At 33.1% G+C, this 10,274-nt stretch overlaps 1 pseudogene; it reads left to right on the top strand.

Moving 5' to 3' along the window:
• Positions 1–1,840: 1,840 nt before the first annotated feature.
• LOC149213580 (putative glucan endo-1,3-beta-glucosidase A6 pseudogene) lies at positions 1,841–3,490 on the top strand (annotated as a pseudogene).
• Positions 3,491–10,274: the final 6,784 nt, after the last annotated feature.

The following is a 10,274-nucleotide window of genomic DNA, read 5'->3' as shown; positions in this document are numbered from 1 at the left end:
AAACATTTTGTGACTTGTTAAGAATGACTCCTTCATATTTAACTTCAAATGACTTCAAGACATCTTCCTTGGTAACCCTGTGGTGAATGCCAACACGTATTGAGCTCTCTTTCTCATGTTGTCTCTGTATCGAGGATGTTCCAGGAGTACTTAAAAGTCCATATCATAAATACCACATGAAGGATCATACATGCTAAATGGGAAAAATAGACAATTAATTACAACTAAACCCTAGAAAATAACTTAAAATAATCTAATGATCACAAATAGAATTAAAATTAAACTAAAAAAATACAGTTGAGAATAACAACGATGAACTAATATTGTTTCATAACAACAAAATAACTTGAGATCATGTCAATATCACAATAGAGTTAAATTTCCCAGATTATGTTAGTATCACAATTGAAGAAAACGTTGAACTCATTTGATTGGCAAATCAATGTGCCCCTAAATTCCAAAACCAAAACAACCTGTTCACTGAAGTTACTTTTGAGTAACTCATATTCCTTCACTTTCAGCCCACTATCCAAAAATTGAAGACCCTTATCTCCCCGAATAGTAACATAGCACGTGATATTTTCATTTCACCTGATTCTAATGGACGTCACAACACACCTTGTTGTGGAAAATTGATAAAAACAAGAGAAAAAACAATAGTCAACTAAACTTTTCAATTTTCCAACTTCATCTAAATCCTCCTGTCCAACCAAGGAATATCTTTGTGAGATATGAAACCTACCCATGGAAAGAACTGGAGTGTTTCCACTAGAGCTTTCCCACTGAGTTGCTCCAACACCTGCCGAGAATCATCAAACAATAAATCTCATAAACTTTTAAGTTTAAAAACATGCATAAATCAATATGAACATGATTTTATTCAAAGGAAATGAAAAAAATAATTCCCCTTCCACGAATCTATTGTTCACACGTAGATAAAAACATAATTCTATGTAATGATTGATTTTTTGGGATCAATTATCCAAATCCAATTAAAGTACTCTATTTAAAGGGATGAAATGGGGATAATTGTCGGAAAAAATCCAATTAAAGTACTCTATTTAAAGGGATGAAATGTATCCTTTTAAGGGGATGGAATTGATGTGGGATGAATTAAAGTTCATATTTATATAAGGGAGGTATCTCAAATTTTCATAATGTTAAAGCATGGACTTTTAACATTATGTGAAAGCTTCATTTAAATAATTTCAAAATAGTGAGAAATAATTTGACAATTTTGAGTACTAACATCGATCCATCATAACCCCAGATATATTTAACATTAAAAGAAGTGCACGCCTCAGCACTTAATAGATCAGAGGTTCAAATGGAGATTTGCTAGTCTGTGTGGTCAACCTCTTTTTATAAACATTTTCTCTTACTGATACAAAATTGAAAAGAGGAACAAAGATCTTCGCCCAACAAGGTTGTAGGGCACCTAGTCACTCTAAAATCTTGCAACAAATGGTTACCAAATTCATAAATGGTTGAAGATTCCCTATTCAAAAGAAGAAGATAAGGTGTAGAGATCTAAAAAAATTGAAGGATTGAAAATGGTGTTGAAACATAACTGCAGAAAGAAAACTCAAGAAGTGAGAGGAGAAAATCAACAAAAACGTTGAACAAATATTGCTCCAACCGTGGAAGTGCCATGTCTGCAATGTCAAATTCAAGGAAACAAGAGAATTGAATAACCAAAATAGTAGGTATACAAATGACCAAGGATGTGGATGGAGTGAACTTCCTTATCACAAGTCATGGAAATGTCCAATTGACCTAAGAACCAGCAAGAGACAAGAAGCAATAAAAACTCAATAAAAGTATATATCACATATTAACCATGAAAGCATATAAGTTCGGACTTTATGTTGGGCTTAAATTAGAAGGGTAATTATACTATATCCGATGTGATTAAGAGCATGTTCTAAAAATGCTTTATTATAAATATTGTAATAAACATGTAGATGCACCAAATATTGATAGCCTTTTCTTCAAATAATTTGGTCAACTTCTATATAGTTTTTATTACCTTTATAGTTTATTACCTTCCACAACTTGAATACTTGTCCATATGTCTTTGTAAAGTAACCAAGCTGCATTGCATATTGTTGTGCACATATATACACTTTCTATTTTATAGTATATACTTACACATATATTAGTCCACAAATATAATTTGTATTATGCACTTATACAGGATATTAGTAAGACTGTGCTAAAGGAATTGGGATATAAAGTGATTGCAATAATTTGACCGATGATATTAAACCAAATATCCTAAAGGCACTCTCTCAGACTGGTATTAAGGTCTTTGTCATGATTAAGAATGAAGACATTGCCAATCTATCGGCTACCCAGTCATTTGTAGACAAATCGGTGAAGAATAATTTTGTTTACTTCTATCCTGTAGCCAGGATCAATATAGTCCTAGCAGGGAATGAAATTTTATCAGACTACAAAAACTAGACCTTGTACTAGCTAGTTCCCGCTATGATGAGAATCAAGAAAGATCTACTTAGATATAAGCTACATCATATCAAGGTAGGAACCCCTTTGGATATGGATGTGATCAAAACTTCATTTCCTCCATCATCTGGTTCTTTTTGGGATGATGTTGTAGAAATTTCTGTGAAACCAATGCTTGAGGTTATGACTAGAATGAGGTCCTACTTGTTTATCAATGTGTATCCTTACTTTTCTTGGTGTTATGATCTTATGAATATTTATTTGGAATATGCCAATTTTTGGGATCATGACAAAAACTACACCGACCCTAATGGCCTTATGTATACCAACTTGTTGGACTAGAAACTTGATGCAGTTGTAGCTATGATGAGAAAAATGGGTTATGACGAAATTAGGTTAATCATAGCTGAAACTAGATGGACCAATATCAGTGACCTTACTCATTGGGGTGCCAACATATTTAATGAAACCCATTATAACTGAAGGCTTGTAAGGAGAATGCTTGCAGATCCTCCCCTAGGAACACCTCGGAAGCCCAATCAATTCATCCCCACATACATTTTTTCATTTTTTAATGAGGATCAAAATCTTGGACTATGAACTAAGAGACATTGTGGTTTATTGTATCTAAATGGAGTAATGGTTTTTATGAGATTGATCTCACCAGGGAGCTCCAGGATTCAGAATATAAGCCTCTCTCTCCTCCACCTCCACCCTACATTGGTCAACTGTGGTGCGTTGTAGATGCTAATGCAAATGTTTTTACCTCTCCGTCTACTATTCATTATGCCTGTCGTAAGAGAAACAACACCTGCACTACCATCCAGTCATGGAAGCCTTGTTATCAACCTAACACGGTTATTGATCATGCATCCTATGCTTTAATAATTATTGGAAGCAATTCAAGAACTCAGGGGGCACTTGTTACTTTAATGGAGCGGCAACACTAGTTACACAAGACCCTATAAGAAAATTTATTTTACTTGTAATTATATCAATGTCTAGTTTTCTTTTGCTTGTTTAATATTTAAGTTGTTTTAGTATGAAATTTCCCGTCCTTAGCTCTGAAGCTTAATTAGTTCTCTCAATTTTTTTTGTTGTCTTTGTTTTTAGCTTGAATATTTTTGGGTTAGGTATGTTTTCCTTTATCTTGAAACTACTATACTATTTAGGTTAGGTACATTTTCTTTCACCTTGAATATGAATTCTTGTTTGAGCTAGGTTTGAGATATATTTTCTTTTTGCTCACATCGACTTTGTATAGCAGGATAATTATCTTTTTTATAGACAAACTAATCTTATTTCTAGGTCTAATGTTTTCTTTTTCTTTTTTTATAATTTTTTGGGATGAATCTATTGAACATCTTATATTTGATGTGGCTTCGCCATGAATCTCCTTTGATTTTTAGCCTTGGTAGTTTTGTTTAAGATGAATCTGCCTCACTTCTAAAGCTTGATGTTTTTACCTTTTACTTCAATCCCTTCATAATTTTGGCATGTGTTATTTTATAGAAAGAATATGCTTCACTTTTAAATCTTCATCTGCATGTTCTCTACATAAATATGCCTCGTTACATAGGTTTGATATACTTGTTTTTTAGTTTGAATTGATTTCATTTTTTGGGCTGGACTCTTTTTGATTTGACACATATCAGAGTTATTTTGTGAATATGGGTCTATTATCTGCTAACACATGATGCTTTTCTGACTAATGGAGCTCTTTCGCTTGGTGGTTAGTTGCCTTGGTGTGTGTTCAATGGTACGCAATATGGGTATCACATATTGTAGGAGTGTGCTCTCTTGTGTTAATTATTGAGAAAAACAATTCTCTCCTCCCCATGATTAACTATCCGTCATTTTTAGGTTGTTTTTACCACTTTATATTGGTTGTTGGTGTTGTTACAAACATAAAATTTGAACAGTAAGCTTGTCCAAAATGTGATGGCCAATACTTTGTTTGTGTCGAAGCTTGAATATTAGTAACTTTAAGATGGGTTGTGTTATCACTTATAAATGTCCTCTTGGTTGTAGGAGAGGAGTTTCTAAGGTAACCTTTGCAATCCAACTTGTAGATTGAAGGATAGCCCCTTCAATCTTGAGAGGGCTCTCTCTAATCCCTAATTACTCAATCAACAACTGATTGTACTTTTACACAGTCACTAGATCTTCCGCTATGCTGTGTAGATGTAGGGTTTGGTTAGGCCTGAGGAAGATAGTCCATTGGGAAATGGAGTCAAGAATCTAGGGTTTATGTCAGTTGACTAAGATAAATTGTTGTTTGATCGGGATTGATAAAATCAAGGTAGATATCACATCCTAGAGATTTTTCATCGTTATAGTTAGAGGGAGAAAATAGAAGAGCAATCCACTAAAATAGGGAATATAAAATGAATCCTAGAGTAGATTTAGAGGATAGAGATGGGAATACCTGAATATCTTAACTCAGAGCATCAAACCATAGATTAATTCTGAATCAATTAATCTTATTCAAATACTTAGAAGACCATACATTTGAATGAGATTGCAAAGAAGGAAATATTATAACATATAGAGAATACATACTAAGACTTACTATCACATCAATATTTATATCACTAGTCAAAATCTACTGATCTTGACAAAGTGTAAATGAATAAATATTTCAACACACAGACAATGACTATTGTTCTTTCAAAAACCAACATTTTTTCCGTATTTCTCATGTAATATATAGGAAAATATAATAGAGATAAGCTCCTAAAATTTTGGTAGAAATAATTACAAGATATGTACATAATCTAAAAGTTTAATTAACAAAAATAATCATAATCCTATCATCTTAGCTACTCGGATCTCTATCTGACACATATCATTGGTCAAAACAGATTTGTAGAACTATTGTGCATATCTCCTGCTAGTATTCCAGAACAAGGATGATGCCACTACTGCATTTTAGGATATGGGGATGTTGACTTGTTTGTAAGCTTGATATTTTGAACTGAAACTCGTCTTCCCTCCTTGTAGGAAACTAGTGCATGAACCTGTAAATTATGCCAAAACTATGTAACTACCTTTGTAACTGCTTGCTCCTTTCAAGGCTTTATTTCCTCATTTTGACTCGTACTCCCTTAGCCACAAAAACCTATGATATATTACCACGACATATTAAAAAAAAATTACTGTAAAAAAATATTAAACTGAATAGGTCAAAATGTTGAGAGACCATTAGGGTTTGTGTATTTATTTTCCCCATGAAGTAAACTCATCATTGATTAATGGATTCTATTGCCTAAGCAAGTATGACTAGCTTGTTTAGACTCATTGTCACCCTTTTAGTAGGTTTATGTGTGATTTTGGTAGCCTCTAGGTTTCTTCCCTTATTTTTGTCAACATGCTTTGTTTTCCTTTATCTTTTTCTACTTTTTAAAGTTTGCACAGTCTCCTCCTCTGCATCAATAATCATTGTTTCTTTCAACCTAGGCTTCATTTTAGCCTTGAAATTTAGTCTCATCGCGTTAGTAGGGCAAGTGTGAGGTATTTTTCCATAAACCATAGGTTTTATCTCAGCTTCTTCATCATTTGTTTCTATCTCCTCTTTTCCTTTTTTGCTTTGTGTTTCTCTCTGTTTTGCTTCCTCTTCTTCTACCATCAGTTTCTATTGGCTTCTAGTCCTCCTTTCATAAACCTTAACCTCTGGATTTTTCACAGGGGTTTGATCATGTTTATCAACAGGGATGTGACTAGATTCACCGTTGGTTTCCTAAGCTAGGGTTTGGGAAGAAACTCTGGTTTGGCCTTTCCTTGATCTTCTTGGTGTAGGTAGTCTTCTAAAATTAGGATTTCTCTATATCAATTACAACAAATTATCCACTTGCTTATTTAACTCATGAGTGTATAATATTTTAATTAGGCCATGATGAAAAATATCACGGGGTTGTCACTTAGGTCTTGCTATTGCTTTGGTGAACATCTTTAGCAAACTTTGGTGAAGGAAATATGGTAGATTCATCTTGCTAAAACCTACCAAATGACAAAGAAACCTCATATGATACAAGTAGGCTTTAGAATACCCACCTTCACAGGTGAAGAAGAGTTGTACAGTTCTAAGGGTGGTAGGCCATTCAGGTTTCAACATATTTTGGAGGACCCCTACATTCCAATATTGATTATGACAACCCTCCTTCAAGAAAAAATTCAAGTCTACATTCTGCAACCTCTATTTTCCAAACTACCTGCCGCCCTCAATTGGAAAAATTGTTTCTTCAATGGATTCCTCTGTGATAGGGAACTATAGGGTCCTAATTATTACAGTGCTAACATCGAAGGAATATATGAAATCATGGAACCAATACAAGGGGAGCTGAGGTACTTGAGGGATCGACTTTGGAAATGTTTTGAGTAGGGATTAATATGGTTTTTAATGTTGTGATTATTTCACCTCATGGTTATTTTGGGCAAGCAAATGTTTTAGGAATGCTAGACAGGACACCAGTGGACATTTAAACATTGCAATGTTCATTCCATGATATCCTCTCTTTTTTATTTGATTGTATTTTGAATGTTTCCTTTGATTTTGTTTTTTCTTTTAACTATGAAATTGAAAATACTTGGTATCATGTCCATTTAAACAACATCCAAAGCTTGAAGATGAGATTAGTAATACACGATATTAATTGAAATCTTTTTCATTGTTTTGTGTTAAGAAAATTTCATGACTATTAGAAAAGTTTATTGTCATATTGTTATTTGAGCACAAGTTGTATATATATTTGACCAAGTTCATGCGTTAGAAAATGAAATTTTGTTGCAAATAAAATGACAAGGATTAGACATCACACCTTAGATTATTTGTTTTCACAAATTATCCACATCCTGAGCTTTTTAACATGTAAGTTGGCATGATTGTGCTTAAGCTTTCTCTGGAGGTTAAATACTAAGTTATTAAGGTGTTCTTTTCTTTGGGGACATTTTATTTGTTTTGTTTCTACAGGTCATCTGGCCACATAGTGGCCACTATCACCAAAGTGAAGAAAACTTGTTTGAGTTTCTTACTTTTATGGGGAAAAATGGCATTGACATTACTGATGTTGAGGTATATGTCGTATAAATATTTTATAGTATACTTTAGTTTATATTCTAGTATTCATTGTCTTTCATGTCTTATACTCTGCATTGTATCTTCTTTTGTTTTTAGGAGAGGAACTGATCAATATTGATGGTAAGATGAAACAATTGAAGAAAGATGAGAATAATAACACTGGAGCGACAAATGCAAAAAGGGAGAGAGAAGAAAACCGGTCTAGTGATACTCTTAGAGCCAATATCTCACATAAGACACACACATAGAGACTAATGGTTAAGTCTTCAGAGTTGGTGAATTCACTTGCAATGCCTTGGCAACACAGTGATAATGTTTTGAAGTGATGAAACAATATTTCATGTGTAAATTGTAGTCCAACTAATTAATATCAAGTTGGAAACTCATATTGTAATACTTGACATTTTATATAATATAATTTGTGGTTGAAATTATTTATAGTTGCACTTGATATTATTTAGTATTGTAATTAACATATGTAACTTTGTGTTTTCATATTAGATGAACATGCACATTGTATGCCAATTTTTTTTTTTAAATTAGTCACAAAATCAAACTAATTAATTTATGTTGATTAATAATGAATACATAAAATCACTCTAAAACTACCAAATTAGTAGCTTATATTGATTAATGATGAACACAAATAAAATGAATACATGACTAAATTAGTCATTTATAATGATTATTAATGAAAGTAAATGAAATGAATATAAACTATTAAATCAGTCGTTTATATAATGAATATGAAACTACTAGAAAAATGATAAATGACTACTGCAAATGATAAATTTGTGATTAGAAATGACGACTAAATTTTGCATCTATATGACTATTAGTAGCTAATTTACAGTATCTTATAACACGACTGAAATTTAGTAATATTTCTTTGGTCATTAATTGACTTAAACGATGACTAAAATTTGCATATATATGACTATCAGTAGCTAATTTATAGTATCTTATAACACGACTAACATTTTGGTCATATTTCTGTAGTCATTAATTGATTTTGTTAGGAGATCATGCAGTAATATATTTTGTTGTATATTTGATCATTAAATGTGGAAATTATCGACTAAATCAATGACTAAATTAATAAACAAATTTATGACTAAATATACTACTAAATGATAAAATTGAAACAACAAATTAATGACTAAGCTAGAAATGACTAAAAGTTGGTCACGTTATAAGACACTGTAAATTAGCTAATATTGGTCACCGACTGAAAAATAGTCGTTTATATGCAAATTTAAGTGATTTTTGTAGTAACTAATTAGCCATTTTGTACTAGTGACACCATCGATGACCACTAGCCCCAATAGTGGAACATTATAGTCAAGAACACCTACTCCTCCAAATAAGTATACTCACTTTATGCTACGGAGAAGCCAAGGGTCTTCAGAATACTCCGAAGCTCTCTAAGCCTAATCCTGGCCAAAATCTTGGCTCCCAAAAGCCCTTTACATGAGTTATGAGGTTATATTTATAAAAAATGGGGGTGAGTCTTCAACTCCTCTTTGCGACCTTTGGACTAGCCTCATGATTCTTCCACTTCTTTACAAAACAATACATTACATTACATGATGACTGTTCATGTTCCAATATTGACACCTCGAATTTCACTTACAACCTAATTAAAAATAATATTACATTTTACACTTGTACCCATATAAGAAAAAATAGGGTAGAGACAACTTGACAGCCTAACAAGACACAACACTATGGTGCTAGATTTTGGGAGAAGTCTAGCTGAACAACATCCAATTGTTGCTTCTCGGTCACATATTGGTGCCAAGCTTGATATTGTGTGACACTGTCCCCACACTACGTAATGATGTTTGGTTGGGAGTGGACTTTGGCCTTCATGGCATCTGGGTACATTGTCTTGGAATCTATGTCGTTCGTTCTGAAGCATGATAAACATTATTCTAACATTGACAGGACCATTGATGAATTTATACATGTTATGTCTATTCAACTCTGAGTCTTCCCTACTGGCATTCTGTCTCAGCTACTCCAAGTACTCTTCGACCTCTTGCCGAACTTGGTTCTTGGATTTGGCTTTGGTGAGGGAACTGAGTGATGGGATCTAGTGTGTTCTCACCAAGACATCCAAAGTACTGAAGAACCATACATACAAGGCCTGAATGGTACCAATGAACAGGGAAAATTTTAAGGATGGAGATTTATCTTAAAGTTTAGAAAACTTGGCGAATCTTACTAGTCCCTAACATGAAAACTATAAAATGTTTAGTGATATGTTTGTAAAAATATTAAAATTTCTAATGATTTTATATTGTCTCTATAAAACTTTGGTGATTTTTACGGTAAAATAATTTTATGATATAAAATTTGGGCGAACCATTTTTAGGAAAAATTGAAATTAGCGAATATTTTTTTGGAAAAGACATACAAAATTAGCCCACTTGCGAATATTAGCTCATAAAATTTCCCCTGCCAATGAAGGAGGCGAGATGCTAGATTTCCTAGATTAACATTCAAACCTCCACTTTCTATGGCTCTGCCTATGGCTTCATTTTATTCACTAAGTCAAGTGCTTCCCCTTTGTATTACATTGTCCACTCTTGCACATAGGCAATGACAACTTGTATGTTATTGAGAGTATTAACAAATTCTTTGCTATGCTGCTATAAGGCATGAAAATGGACAACTTCTTTATGTACTATGACAAGCCCGTCATAGAGGTTCCGCATGGTTTCTCCAA

Source organism: Pinus tabuliformis, chromosome 1_1 (genome assembly GCF_031772625.1).
Source record: "Pinus tabuliformis cultivar Carrire ecotype Pingquan chromosome 1_1, CPIR1, whole genome shotgun sequence".
Taxonomy (NCBI): domain Eukaryota; kingdom Viridiplantae; phylum Streptophyta; class Pinopsida; order Pinales; family Pinaceae; genus Pinus; species Pinus tabuliformis.
The sequence above is the reverse complement of the archived record's forward strand: the minus strand, read 5'-3'. Positions and strand labels throughout refer to the sequence as shown.